General features: G+C 42.4%; 1 pseudogene; it reads left to right on the top strand.

Moving 5' to 3' along the window:
- The first annotated feature begins 294 nt into the window (after positions 1 to 294).
- On the top strand, positions 295 to 9,771 carry LOC141918171 (monocarboxylate transporter 13-like; annotated as a pseudogene).
- The last annotated feature ends 4,205 nt before the right edge of the window (positions 9,772 to 13,976 follow it).

Raw genomic sequence — 13,976 nt, forward strand, 5'->3', positions numbered from 1 at the left:
TTCCTTACCTGAACATTTTTCCTTTCTTCATTTTTTTACTTTCTTTGCTTTACTTTCTACTCTGCCCTCTGACTCCTGGAGCATCTGTTTCCCAGGTGATATTTTCAATCAAACCACTGAAATGCATATTGTGTTTTCACGTGGTAATTACTTGTGTAAGCCTGTCCTAGAATCTTTTAATTAATTTCTTTAACACTGGACCTTCTCCTAATTTGCAGATCTGTTAAAAGTCCTCAACACCAGAACTACCACCCCAGCAAAAAAACCTGAGAGAAGATCTGATAATTAGAAAAGATGCAGGCCAAAGACAGCAATCCACCAGATGGTGGCTATGGATGGGTTGTGGTAGTATCAGCCTTCATGGTGATGGGCCTCACTGCTGCTCTCCTCAAGACTTTTGGTCTGTTCTTTGTTGAAATCCAGCAGCACTTTGATGAACTTGCAAGCACCACTTCCTGGATGACATCAGTAACTACTGTCATCTTTCATTTAGGAAGCAGGTAGAAGTGCTCCTCTAGCACTTTATTTTAATGTCTTAACTATTTAAGAAATTCTGAAGATCTTTCTTTAAAAAAGCGACAAAATGAAAACATGTAAGGACAATACTTCCTTCTTCTGTCTCTACAGAAAATTGGCATTTGCTTCCTGTCATAAAAATCCATGTGTCAGACATGGAATGGAATTGCCTTAAAGAACTTTATGTACCTAGACTTATGATTCAATTGTCCTACAGGCTTTGTATCAAACTCATTGGAAATAATCCTAAGAACTGCAGAGCCTGTTGGATCAAGCTCTTAAATCAGTCTGTGCAAGTTCATTGGTCTCACAGTGACTGTCACTTTTTCAAAGTACTGTCACTTTTTCAAAGTACTTTAAGATGTAAGACTGTGACCCTGCCTAGCAGATAAGCCATCTGCTACCAAAATGGTGACTTTCAGTTCTGCATTCCCCCCACTTCTCCTTTTTGTGTTCCCCAAGATCCCCCTTCCTTCCATATATGGCCAGTTCTGGCTCTCCTTTTTACCTCTTAGAATGATTCCAAGTCATTGATCTAACAGAAAAGTCAACCAAGTTAAAAAGAAAAAAAAATTCAGTTCACTCATAGCATAAGAAAGACAAGACCATGCAAGCAAAGTAAGGGAAGAGAGAGTGAACTATCCCAGTCAAAGGTAATGAACTATGGGATCAGGGCAAATACACCTCTCGCCAAACAACGGAGAGAAAAATAGCAAACATAGTGCATTTCACTCTTAACTTAGCTCTTCACAGAATCCTTTGTGCCCTTGTAAATTGCATGATTCTTCCCATTATGGTGAGGATTCCAAACGTGCAGGCACGAACTGTACCGAGTTTGTCAAGTCCACCCTATGTGTTCTCATATAGATACATAGTTGCACTAGGTAAGTATCACAGAATCACAGAATGATCAAGGTTGGAAAAGACCTTGAAGATCATCCAGTCCAACTGTTAACCTAACATTGACAGTTCCCAACTACACCAGATCCCTCAGCGCTATGTCAACCCGACTCTTACACACCTCCAGGGATGGGGACTCCACCACTGCCCTGGGCAGCCCATTCCAACCCCTAACAACCCCTTCTGGAAAGAAATGCTTCCTAACAGCCAGTCTAAACCTTCCCTGGCACAGCTTGAGGCCATTCCCTCTTGCCCTATTGCTTATTACTTGGTTAAAGAGACTCATCCCCAGCTCTCTGCAACCTCCTTTCAGGGAGTTGTAGAGGGCGATGAGGTCTCCCCTCAGCCTCCTCTTCTCCAGACTAAACAACCCCAGTTCCCTCAGCCGCTCCTCGTACGACATGTGCTCCAGACCCTGCACCAGCTTCGCTGCCCTTCTCTGGACACGCTCGAGTAATTCAATGTCCTTTTTGTAGTGAGGGGCCCAAAACTGAACACAGGAATCGAGGTGTGGCCTCACCAGTGCCGAGTACAGGGGTAAGATCACTTCCCTGTCCCTGCTGGCCACGCTATTGCTGATACAAGCCAGGATGCCATTGGCCTTCTTGGCCACCTGGGCACACTGCTGGCTCCTGTTCAGCCAGCTGTCAATCAACACCCCCAGGTCCCTCTCTGACTGGCAGCTCTCCAGCCACTCCTCCCCAAGCCTGTAGCGCTGCTGGGGGTTGTTGTGGCCCAAGTGCAGCACCCGGCATTTGGCCTTATTGAAGCTCACCCAGTTGGCCTTAGCCCATCGCTCCAGCCTGTCCAGGTCTCTCTGCAGAGCCTCCCTACCCTCGAGCAGATCAACACTCCCACCCAACTTGGTGTCATCTGCAAACTTACTGAGGGTGCACTCGATCCCCTCGTCTAGGTCATCAATAAAGACGTTAAACAGGAGTGGCCCCAAAACTGAGCCCTGGGGGACACCACTTGTGACCAGCTGCCAACTGGATTTAACTCCGTTCACCACAACTCTTTGGGCCCGGCCAGCCAGACAGCAAAGTGTGTGCCCATCCAAGCCACAAGCAGCCCATTTCACCAGGAGAATGCTGTGGGAAACAGTGTCAAAGGCCTTACTAAAGTCAAGGTAGACAACATCCACAGCCTTTCCCTCACCCAATAAGCGGGTCGCCCTGTCGTAGAAGGAGATCAGGTTTGTCAGGCAGGACCTGCCTTTCATAAACCCATGCTGACTGGGCCTGATCATCTGGTTGTCCCACACATGTTGTATGATGGCACTCAGGATGATCTGCTCCATCAGTTTCCCAGGAATCCTTATTATGTAAGTATCCTTATATAATAAATCATAACTTTGTGAAGATGCTTCATTGCATAGACACTATATAATTATGCATCCTACTCAGTCCACACCTATCAGTATTATTGCTTGTAATTGCAGTACTTCTAAAGATCATGAGCAACTCATTTTTCTTTGAAAAATGTGTTCAAAAGAACAAAACAGTAATTCAAAGTCGAAGTAAAGAGATAAAGCAAGTCATGGGTTGAAAAGATTTTATCAGTTCCATAAACTGCTCTCCTTGATGCTTGATTTGCAGTATTGTTTCATTCTGATAGAAAGAATTGAAAAATCAATTAAAAACCTGCTTTTACACCTACGCACAGACTACAGAAATGAATAGATGGGACTCTATCAATTTGGTTTACAGACTTATCACTGACCTATTGTGATACTATTTCGTCATTCAGACGTATGAACTTCATGAGAAAAAAAAAGGCAGCATAGGAATATAAAAGAACTCAAAGTCCTGTTTTAAGTTGGGGTGGCTTTTTGTTGGTTTGGTTTTTGGTTTGTTTGTTTGGGTTTTTTTTCCTGAGCTTTTTTTAAATATATATTTACATTCTATAGGAATGTATCAAGGATAGAGCATACTAAATAATAATACCAAGTGTAAACCAGCAAAACTGTATTTGCCTAGCTAGGTGTGAGGCTGGCCTACTTCAAAGAAGGCAGCTATAATTTTCAGCAGAAATTGTTTTTCATCCTTTGAAATCCTATGAAGATAATCCTCCTTCAGTGAATGCAGCTTGATGACCAAACGTTCCAATGCCCTTCTGTATAGCAGTTCATAATGTCTCAGGTCACAAGGTAATTTTCTTTACCTTGTCTTGCCTTTGCTTCATTTATAGGGACCAGAAGACTTTCTGCCAAAGATCATCTGAGCTTCCATTTTTTTGAGCATCTTTCCTGGCCTGCCTTAGTCTTTCTTAATATGTTCCTCTGGGAAACCTTCAGTGTCACTTGGCTCAGTGTGCAGGGTGATCAGTGAGTTATTAATTTTTCCAATTTGGATCCTTTCAACAGCAGCTCTTGCGTGGAAGGAGAGCACATACTTCTACTTTTGGGGTTTACACCTGCAATTTATCACAGCAAGGATTCTCCCCATCACACACATAGGCCTTCTCCTGGTACGGATGTACATCTCCCATCACCTTTCTCTTTGCACTGTGATTATCATCCCTTTCCATTTTTTGTAAATTTTCTGTGTATTGCCCTTTATCCTTCCAGACTCTCAACCCTAGCTATCTTCTCCATTTTCAGTTCAGTGGCTAGCTTATTTCTTCTTCCTGCTATGTTCAATTTCTGCCTATTTCTTCTCCTCATTCTCTATTAAAAAAATTTCTTTTTGGTAGTATTTCTCCTCCAGCTGCAGATCTTTCTCTTGTCTTTAAGCATTTCCATGGATCTCTCTTGGTATCCTGAGTCTACTTTTGTCTTCTTTTGTTCATCATATACGTATGGTTGTCCAACTGTATATGCTTTATCTTGTCTCATCCCTTCCACTACATTTTACAGACTGTAACTGACTTCCACTATCATTTTTACATGCTTATCAAATCATTGTATTTTTGCTGTAAATGCTGATGAGACATTTGGGTTTTGTATAACTTGTCAGCTACTTGCTGTCAGACAATGTACATTCTGCAGATTTTGCAACCATGCATATCTCTCTGCCAGGTTTATTTCACTTGTCCTAGCTACCAAATTCTCTTTGTTCTTATCTTACTTAACACAGCTGAACACACAACAACCTGCTCCTACAAACTACTATAAAACCTCCCTTTCTCATTCCTCTCTCTTCATTGACTCCCCACTTCTTTCCATTTATAAGCATGATCCTTGTTAACCGAATTTAATTTTATAGCTGAACTCCAATTTCCAGAATATAAATAAATTTGTAGGGAGTTGACTCCCCGTTCGCACTACGAAACTCCACCGAGAACTTGTGGTGTCAGGTGTTACTTGAGTTCCCTCTAGTGGCCATGGTTATTTTAAAAAAATGCTACGATTGGGGTTTGAAGCTATCCGTATAGAAGAGCGAGTGCCTTTCCGTGATAGGTATGGCCTTGATCTTAACGCTGTGATGCCGACAGAAAAAAAGCCAGGCAGTGTAACTCATCCTTAACTAGGCAAAAATATCCCTAACATTTCAGGTGCTTCCAGACAGTGACTAGAGACCAGTGCTTTCATTTTTGGAATTGCTGCATCAAGTCAGATCTGTACCTGGTGCAACTTTGCCCTCATGTGTTGAAGAGTTCCTGCAATCTGCTGAAATAAAAATTTAAGAAGTGATCCCCAAATTTCCTGGAAAAATATTACCTCAAAATAAACCTCAATTTTTGGTCCTTTATAAAACATTTGCAATGCCATGAACAGATGATTTTGCAAAGCTCTAGAAGATAAAGATTAGTTTTCTCCAGAAAGTTTTCATGACAGCCATATCAATAATACAGTCTCAATAATACTCATTTTTATAGACTAACCTAGAGATTCTATGGCTGGGCTTTCACTTTCTGCTAAAACGCTACATGAATTTCTGTCATGTCACTAGTTGAATCTGTACATGAAACAGCAGAACTGCTCTGCAAGAAAGGCACTGAAATGCTCTTTCCTTTTAAAAAAGTCCACATATTTTGAATATATTTTAAAATCTGTGCCTCAGGGACAGTCATTTCCCCATCAGCGAGGATCCAATTTTAAGATCTTGATTGACAACTCTGCCCAGCAGAATTCAGGCTGTTTGAGACAAGCATTGTCTCAAGGGTATTTCTCCTCCAAATGCTTTATTTGATTATTCGGTCCTGACGACCAGCTTAATGTTCCTAATGTATTTACCTTTCTCCTGTTTTGCTGTTGATCCAGCCCCTGTTGCCAGCCCGCTATGTGTAGGATACACTCACCGGGCAGTTGTGATCACTGGAGGACTCCTGGCTTTTTCAGGAGTGGCACTGGGATTTCTTGGACTCAACGTGGTCTGGATGTATGCAACAACTGGCTTCCTATAGGGTATGACTTTATGGCTTTATGGATTTCTTTCACCAGCAACTCAGAGCCCTTATCTGAGGGTGCTAATCATAGGAGTTTTAAAATCTGATTTCTATTTTGATTTTATGAGCAACTAGAACGAGAAACCATCTTTAAAAGTAATTTCTCTCATGTCCCACTCTAGAAGTAACGATTTCTGCTAGAAACCTGCAACAACAAAGAAGATGAATAATTAGATGCTAGTAATTTTCACCTGCAAATTGTGTGGAACCAGAAAATGAAAAGAGGTTTTTTTTTCACTTAGAGCCAAGAGCTCTGTGAAGGTTTTAAGAACCTAAAGTGTGCTGAAGTACAAGGACATAGAGATCCCAAATTTTGTACTTTCTATCAAATAAACTTACATTTTGAACACAGGCCCAGGCTTTCAGCTGATTCCAACCCTCTCCTTTACTCCAGGTGAAAAAAACAGGCCAAAAAGTTGTCTCCAACAGCTAGAAGATTTTCCTGGAACAGGAAGCAACGCTGGCAGGGAATAAAATAAACCATTCCCAGTTCCATGCTGGATGCCTGAGAAAATGTCTGGAATTTGAGCCCTTTGGCAGTCCTGGTCTGCCAAATAGTTTCTAGGGAGCCATTAAAATCACTGTAAGTTAGAGCAGGTTTGAAGCCTGCTCAAAGCAGTCAGGCAAGAAAATGAAGAGCAAATAGAGGTAATACACCAGCTTCCTTCACATTCCCCCTCACTTTCTATCCTAAACACAGCTCAGCCTAACCTCAGGATCTGATCTAGTACAGCCTTAATTAGGGCAGCATGGGCACTCTGAGATCTGTCTGTCTAGTTTCAACCACATGGCCATGTGATTTCTCACCCAGTGGCAAACTTGTCAAATCAACTTTTTTTTTTTTCACAGTGAGAATATAATAATCTATACTTCATACTCCTGCTTTTTTGTTTGAACATCCAACTTATTCATACAGAACATACACCACAAATATACCTTATACATAGTACAGCTGAGCTCATGCTTCTGCTAGGAACAAAATTGTTTTTCTTTTACCAGTTTTTAACTTTGCAAATGAAGGAGCACTGACTGCTTTACTTTCCACCTTTACAAAATACCTCAAGAGTGTCTAACTGGTGCTATTTTTATTGGTGTTTTTCAGGACTTGGGATTTCCTTTTCATGGACACCAGCCATTAGCATTGTTAACCATTATTTCTCCAAGAAAAGAGCTTTGTCCAATGCTATTGTCAGTGCTGGAGAATGTGCCTTTGCATTCATATTTGGGCCATTTTTCCAGTGGTTGATTAGTCAGTATGGATGGAAAGGTGCACTCGATCATAGGTGGCATCCAACTCAATATTTGTGTCTGTGGAGTACTGACGCGACCCCTGGCAAGCAGCTGCCTCCTTGAGGCTAGCCATTCTGAAACTGAGACACTACCTGGCAATGGTGCATCTAGGATAGACAAAGAAGGTAAGTCTCCCATCATACACAAAACCTTCAGCTGGATGCTTGTGAGACAACCAGAGTTTGTACTTTATGCCATTTTTGGCATATTAGCTGCTCGGAGTTTTTTTGTTCCTCCATTATTTCTAGTTCCACTTACCTACAGCCTGGGAATAGATGAATCGTGGACTGCATCCCTCCTACCCATTTTGGCCATGGTGGACTTTGCAGGCAGACAGCTGTGTGACTGGTATGACAATCTCCACATGACCAAAAGTGTTCATTTGCTGACAATGACAATTACACTGATCAGTACTTCCCTGATGCTGTTGCCACTGGCTGACAATTACCTGTCCTTGGCAATATTCACTGGCTTCTATGGATTCTTCTTTGGTACAAGAGTCACCGTTCACATTACAGTGCTAGCAGATGTTGTAGGCATGTCAGATTTTGACAGTGCTCTACGGCTTTTCATGCTAGTTTGAAGCACTGGAGGTTTTGTTGGGCCTCCTCTTGCTGGTAAGTTAAGATGATACTCTGCCAAATATGGTTTACAAGAAGAAAGGGGAATGGTAACCCAAACTGAAAAAATCTGGGTCTGGACCCAAATGTCTCCCTTTTTTAGCTCAGGATTGTCTGGACCAAGAAGTATATAAAAACAAAGAGTCCGTTTAATTCCTCTCCAAAATATCTTGCTCCCTCTCTTTTCTGTGGTTTTAGAGATACGTGTTCAACATAAAGCAGGGAAGAATGGCAGGGTTTGCATGGTGGTGTTCCTGCTTCCTGAATCCCACACAATCCCACTTGATGGACTCCCACTGTCTCGCTATGAAAGAGCATGTTTGGGACAAGCAGAAGATCCATACTTTCAGACAAGAAACTGAAATTTGAGACTAGTGATGTTGCATAAATGCTGGTATTGTTGGGCGGGTTTCTACAGAAGGTCAAATTGAACAGCTTGAAACATTAGGGTGTGTGAACCTCAAGGAAATATTCACAGAGATGCCTGCTGTTTTCAGACAGCATTTGAGCTAACCAATATAATAAATGGGGGAGGCAGCACATAAAAACAGTGGGAAGAGAAAGCAGACAATGAGACAGCACAGGGATTTATGGGCTGGCAATGAGACAAAGTCATCTTGGAAAAATGCAAGACAAACAAGCTGCAAGCTGTAGGGACTTTACCAAGTGATATGGCAGAAAAATGACCAATGTGACTTGTGAATCTGAGTCATCATCCAAAGACCACTGCTCACACATTACAGTGACTTTTGTGGTAATGACACCACTAATAGGCTGCAAATGGGTCAGACTGAATACTGGAACATTTTAATTCACTTTTGAAAATATAGGAACCAGGAAGATTTATAGAGAATTTGAGACAGAATAATATCAAAAGTATGTTGGGAAGATCTGAATAAAATACAAAGATAACAAGACATTTATATAACAAGACATTTATATAGTGGTTGCTCACTAGTACTGTTTACTCAGGGATCAATGTGACCCCTTTTTATATATATAGTAGGCTAAAAAGAAGGTATAGAAGAGGAGTGCTTCTCGAGCACTACTCTCTTACTTTAAGAGTAAAATCTAAAAGATTTGGATTCAGAGTTCCTTTGCTTAGCAGGACTGATGTTAGATTGGAACAAGGGCTAGGGAGTACACTGAATGTGGACAAACATTCTAGTGGGAGACCAAGCAAGCAGCCTTCATCAGCCCACAAATGAACCTGCCATTGTACCCACAGGGCAGCCAATACTAACACATCTACTGCTGCAGTACTGCTAGTATACTACTGGTTTTTTGGTATGGTACACAACAACATTAGGTATTTTGGTTAACTTAAAGCAACCTAAAAACCGGTCTTTTTGTTAACATCTGTGACTCTGTAAAACAATGAACAGGAAAGCCCATAACCCTGCAGGCAACCTCTCCAACTTTGTCTCCAGCAGAGGCCTCTCCTTACCTTCTTTAAACTCTCTTGTGCTGTAGTTATGGTCCAAATTACAGCAGCTGATGACAGCTACACCACAGAGCATGAGGCTACTCACATACAAAGCTGCATGATTTGGGGTTTTTTTCTGACATTACCTTCATTGTCTGACATGTTTTAGGTTGGAAAGTGCTTCAAACTGTATAGCATATTGTTTTACTAGCAATTCACATACGCAAAGTAAACGAGACGTGAATTGTGTTCCAAATTTTAAAATGCTGTAATAGGGTGATGTTCCATGCATTCATGATGTAGAGAGCTGCAAGACAGGTATGCAGCTAGCATACTCCCTTTGTGAGAGGATATGTTCACACTGCTGACCTAATTCACATTACTGTCATTAGTTTCTCTCCAGATCTGATCGTGGACATGGCTGGAGATTACAGAGCAGGCTTCTACATGGCAGGAGCCACTCTTGTCCTATCAGCTGGATTTTTAGCCACTTTAGATCAGCTCCAACAGAGAAAAGAAAGAGGAAGCCAGACTAACACCAAAGCAGAAAAGTCAACATTACCCTACGTTTCCTTCCATCTCCTGAAACTTCAGAACAGAAGGTACTGAGAACATGATATAGTGGTGTGACTACACTGGACATCTTACAGCATTTCAGGACACATGGAAGTGTTTTATTTTCTCCAGACTCAGTATTAGTAGGATTTATAAAATGATGGAAGTTTTGGATAGGAATGTTTGAAACTGAGGAAGAAAGTCATTAGTTTACAAGCAAACCACACTGGTAACCATTATGTTATTTTCATGTTGAAGTTGCATTTTGACTATACAAGTCTTCAAGATACTCCTACAGGGTTGTGATAAGCAAACTAGAGAAACTACGGTCTAAATGAAATTACCATGAAGTATGTATGCAGCAGATAGAAACCCTCCCCCCTGGGGAGGGGGGACTGCAGCCATCACTATCAAATAGATAGGAGTAGGCATCAGCTCACAGCTTGGGGAAGTAGTGTTCAGTATTTTCAGTAAACAAGTTGGATATGAAAGCAAGAGTACTTGAGTTTTGAGAGTTTTGAGCAAATGGGTTTGCAGGTACTCTACAGAGTAGGGCTGGAATCTGATAAATAAATAACCCTAATAAATGGGGAACGTTACACGAATAATAGAACTCAGTATAGAGAAATGCAGTCATAAATATCAGAAGTAAAAAGCAAGATATACACACATAAAATGGAGAAGGATTGATGAATAACAGAGGAAGATCTAAGGCTACAGTGGACTTCAAACTGAGTAAGAATCCCAAATGGAACACTGTATTAAAACCAGTGTCGTTCTGTGCTATGGTAAGATAGAAGACATAATGATGCTTGCAAGGCTTTAACTGGAAGAGGTACATAAGTTGTAAAGAATTAAGTGGAACAAGAATAAGAAAGGTTAAGAAAACACAGCCTAAAAAAAAAAAAAAAAGTGTAAGAAATAAAGTTTGTCCACTTTAGAAGACAAAAGGTTGTACAGAGCATGAGAACAGCCTTCAAATCCGTAAGTTGAGATAAAAAAGACACAATTAATTCCTTTCCTTGTTAAGGCAATTAATAACCGATGTAATTTGCAGCAAGGCAGAGTTGGGGAAAAAACTTCATTGTAGCTTGTTAAGCATAGAAACAGATTACAGTGATAATATGAAGACACAGAGCTATCAGAGAATAGATAAGACATGAGAGAAAAATCTAAATTTATTCAGTTGCACTTCAGAACAGTAGGATGGACTAGATGACTTCTAAGATCCTCTTTAGACCCACATTTCAACTATCCTGAGGCTCTTTGAACAAATATTTGATTTATAAAAAGAGTCCATATCCCAGTCACTTTTTTTTTGCCATTTTATTTTATCAGGGGGAAGAGAGAACATAAAAGATGGGAGGAAGGGCTGGATCACATTTAAAAGAAACAGTTAAAGGAAAAACATAACACTTAAAAACTTTCAACCTATTACAATCGTCATAGCTGCCCTAGTTATGAACTTCAGAAATTTTTATCACTGAAACACTCTATCTGTTAGGCAAGTTTAACATAAATCACTCATCTAAAATAATTATTTCTTGTCTCATAAAAACAAGAATTATTTCAAAAATTTAATTTAACTTACAGGAAATCAGCTGAACCACTAATAAATCAACTATCTGTGAGGGGCTTGGTTGCAGCACATACATTGGAAGGAACACAACTGCATGAGCAAAGTCTTGTAGCAAGGCCCTGAAATTTCTGACAAAACATTTTTCAATCATGTCAGTTGAAAATCTTAGATTTCTCTAGAAAGTATTATTCTTCAGTTTTCTGCAGTGTTCCAATATTTAAAATAACTCTTCATTTTACAAAATGAAAGATAAGGGAAATTCTGGAGGTGGGCGGGAGTGGAAAGATGTTTAATAGATGCAGTTTTCACCTTTGACTATCTGTTCAATTCTATATTTATTTACAAGCCCTGTCGCAAATGTCTGTATTTTGATATGTCCTGACATCTGACACAGGCAATAAAGAAGGCTAGTGGCATCCTGGGCCATATGAACAGGGGCACAGGGATCAAGGGAGGTGATTATTCCCCTCTGCTCTGCAGTTGTGCATCCATTTTGAGGCATCAAGTATAGGAAAGAAGTTGGTAAACATGACTGAGTTCAGCAGAGGATCACTGAGAGGCTGCAGGACTGGGACTGTTTCAGCCAGGAGGAGAGACAGATTCGGGGGCACCTGGCAGCATCCCTGGCAGTGATGGGAGGGATGCAGGAGACACAGCTGAGCTTGTCACAGCAGCACATGGCAGAAGTGTAAGAGGCAGCGGCACAAGCTGAAACACAAGAGGCTTGGGCTGGATCCACAAGGACAGCCCAGCAGTGGAGCTGGGGCCGAGAGATGTTGGGCCATCTCTGTCCTTAGCGGTTTCATGCCCCGACTGGGTGAAGCCCTGAGCAGCCTGGTTTGAGCCCAGAACTCTCTCTGCTCTGGGCAGGGGCTGAGGCTGGATACCTCCTCACGTTCCCCCCAGTCTGAACAGGATCCTGTGTCCCTGTGAAGGGAGAAATGAAAAGATGTTCTTTTGGTTTTTTGCTAAATGCACTGATTAGTATTAGTCACCTGGGCACTCTGTCAGCTAATGATTATGTATCTGTTTAATAGCACACAAAAAGTACTGAGTGTTTGCATTAATTTTGGGACTGCTTTTACTTCAGCTGTAGCAGCAACATTCCAAGTTTCACTGGACTATTACTGCAGGGATTACTTGCAAAGGGCTGTTTTGTTCTGAGATGCTAATGATGTAGTCAGTGTTGCCTATATTCACTTTCTTCAGACAAAGAGTTTCTGAGATGGCCTCAGAGACCTAAATCAGCAGCTTACCTGCAAGGAGTTTCTCACACCAAATCAGTTAGCCACTCACTAGTGGAAACAGGACTGTCAGGCTTTGGAAAACACTGTCATTCTCTTGAATCCAGGCATGGCCTCCTGAAATTACATGCAAGGAATGCAAGGAATGTCATAACTCTGCCTCACCTTCACAGTGGCCGACTGCATCCAAAAGGTTTTCACCATGGTTGGTCATCCTGCATCTAATGGAGAAAGTCCTACAAATCTGAACAATCCCCTGGGCCCCTGGGCTCACACCCCCCAGTCAACCACGGACAAATTAGCACCAAAGAACAACACTGCCAGAAAGCTATCCAATCTTTTTTCTTTGGAAAAACAGGGTGCAGGAACACAAGCATCACTGCATTTGTGGCATCCTCTTGGCATAGCTACTACAGGATTAAGACTATCTCTCCTTCTTTATTGTACATTTGTGCTGGGTTTGTGTGGCAGGGTTTTTGATAGTGAGGGAGGGGGATACAGCGATGGTCCCCTGTGAGAAGCTTCTTGAAATCTCCCCCGGCTCCCAGTCATACCCACCTCTGGCCAAGGCCGAGCCAATTAGTGATGGTGGCTGCACCTCTGCGATAATGTATTTAAGGAGGGAAACCTGAGAGGGGGTTGGGGAGGACTTGTGACGAGGAGTTGCGAGAAGGACACCTTTGCGAACACCAAGGTCAGTGGAAGGAAGGAGGAGAAGGGGAGAAGGTGTGACAGTGCAGAGACGCCTGTGTATCCTGTGATGAGATGACAGGGCCATCCCTGGCCACTCATGGGTGTCACCAGAGGAGCAGATTCGCCTGTGGCCTGTGGAGGATCCCGGGACTCTGTGGGACGAAGCAGCCCCTGCTGTTGTATTTTGGCGCTGGGAGGACTGCAACACGTGGAGGTGACCCACGTCGGAGCATCCCGTGGGGAGGACTCATGATGGAGAAAGTCTGTGGAGGACTGTCTCCCATGAGAGGGACGCTATGTGGAGCAGGGGGAAGAACGCAGAAGAGTGCTTCCCCTGCCCTCCCCTTCCAGGAAGAAGCGTCGAACTGACTTGCACCCCCCATCCCCTGCCCCTGTGCTGCTGGGGGAGGAGGAAGTGGAGATACCGGGAACAACACTGGGCCCAGGAAGAAGGGAGGGATGGGGGGAGGTGTTTTTAAGGTATGGTAACACTTCTCACTGTCCCATTCTGTCTGTTGGTAGTGGTTTGAATTAAAGTGATGTCTTTTTTCTCTCCTGTAACAAGCCTGTCTTTTGCCTGTGACCATAATGGGTGAGTGACCCCTCTCTGTCCTCACCTCCATTCCTGAGCCTTTTGATTCATTCTTCTCCTTCCCGGCGCTGCGGGGGGGGGGGGGGAAGGGGTGAGTGAATGGCTGTGTGGCACTCAGTTGCCCTCTGGGCTCTGACCAGGACAGAGAATTAAAGAGGAAAATGGAGAAACA

Source organism: Strix aluco, chromosome Z (genome assembly GCF_031877795.1).
Source record: "Strix aluco isolate bStrAlu1 chromosome Z, bStrAlu1.hap1, whole genome shotgun sequence".
In the NCBI taxonomy this organism is placed as follows: Eukaryota; Metazoa; Chordata; class Aves; order Strigiformes; family Strigidae; genus Strix; species Strix aluco.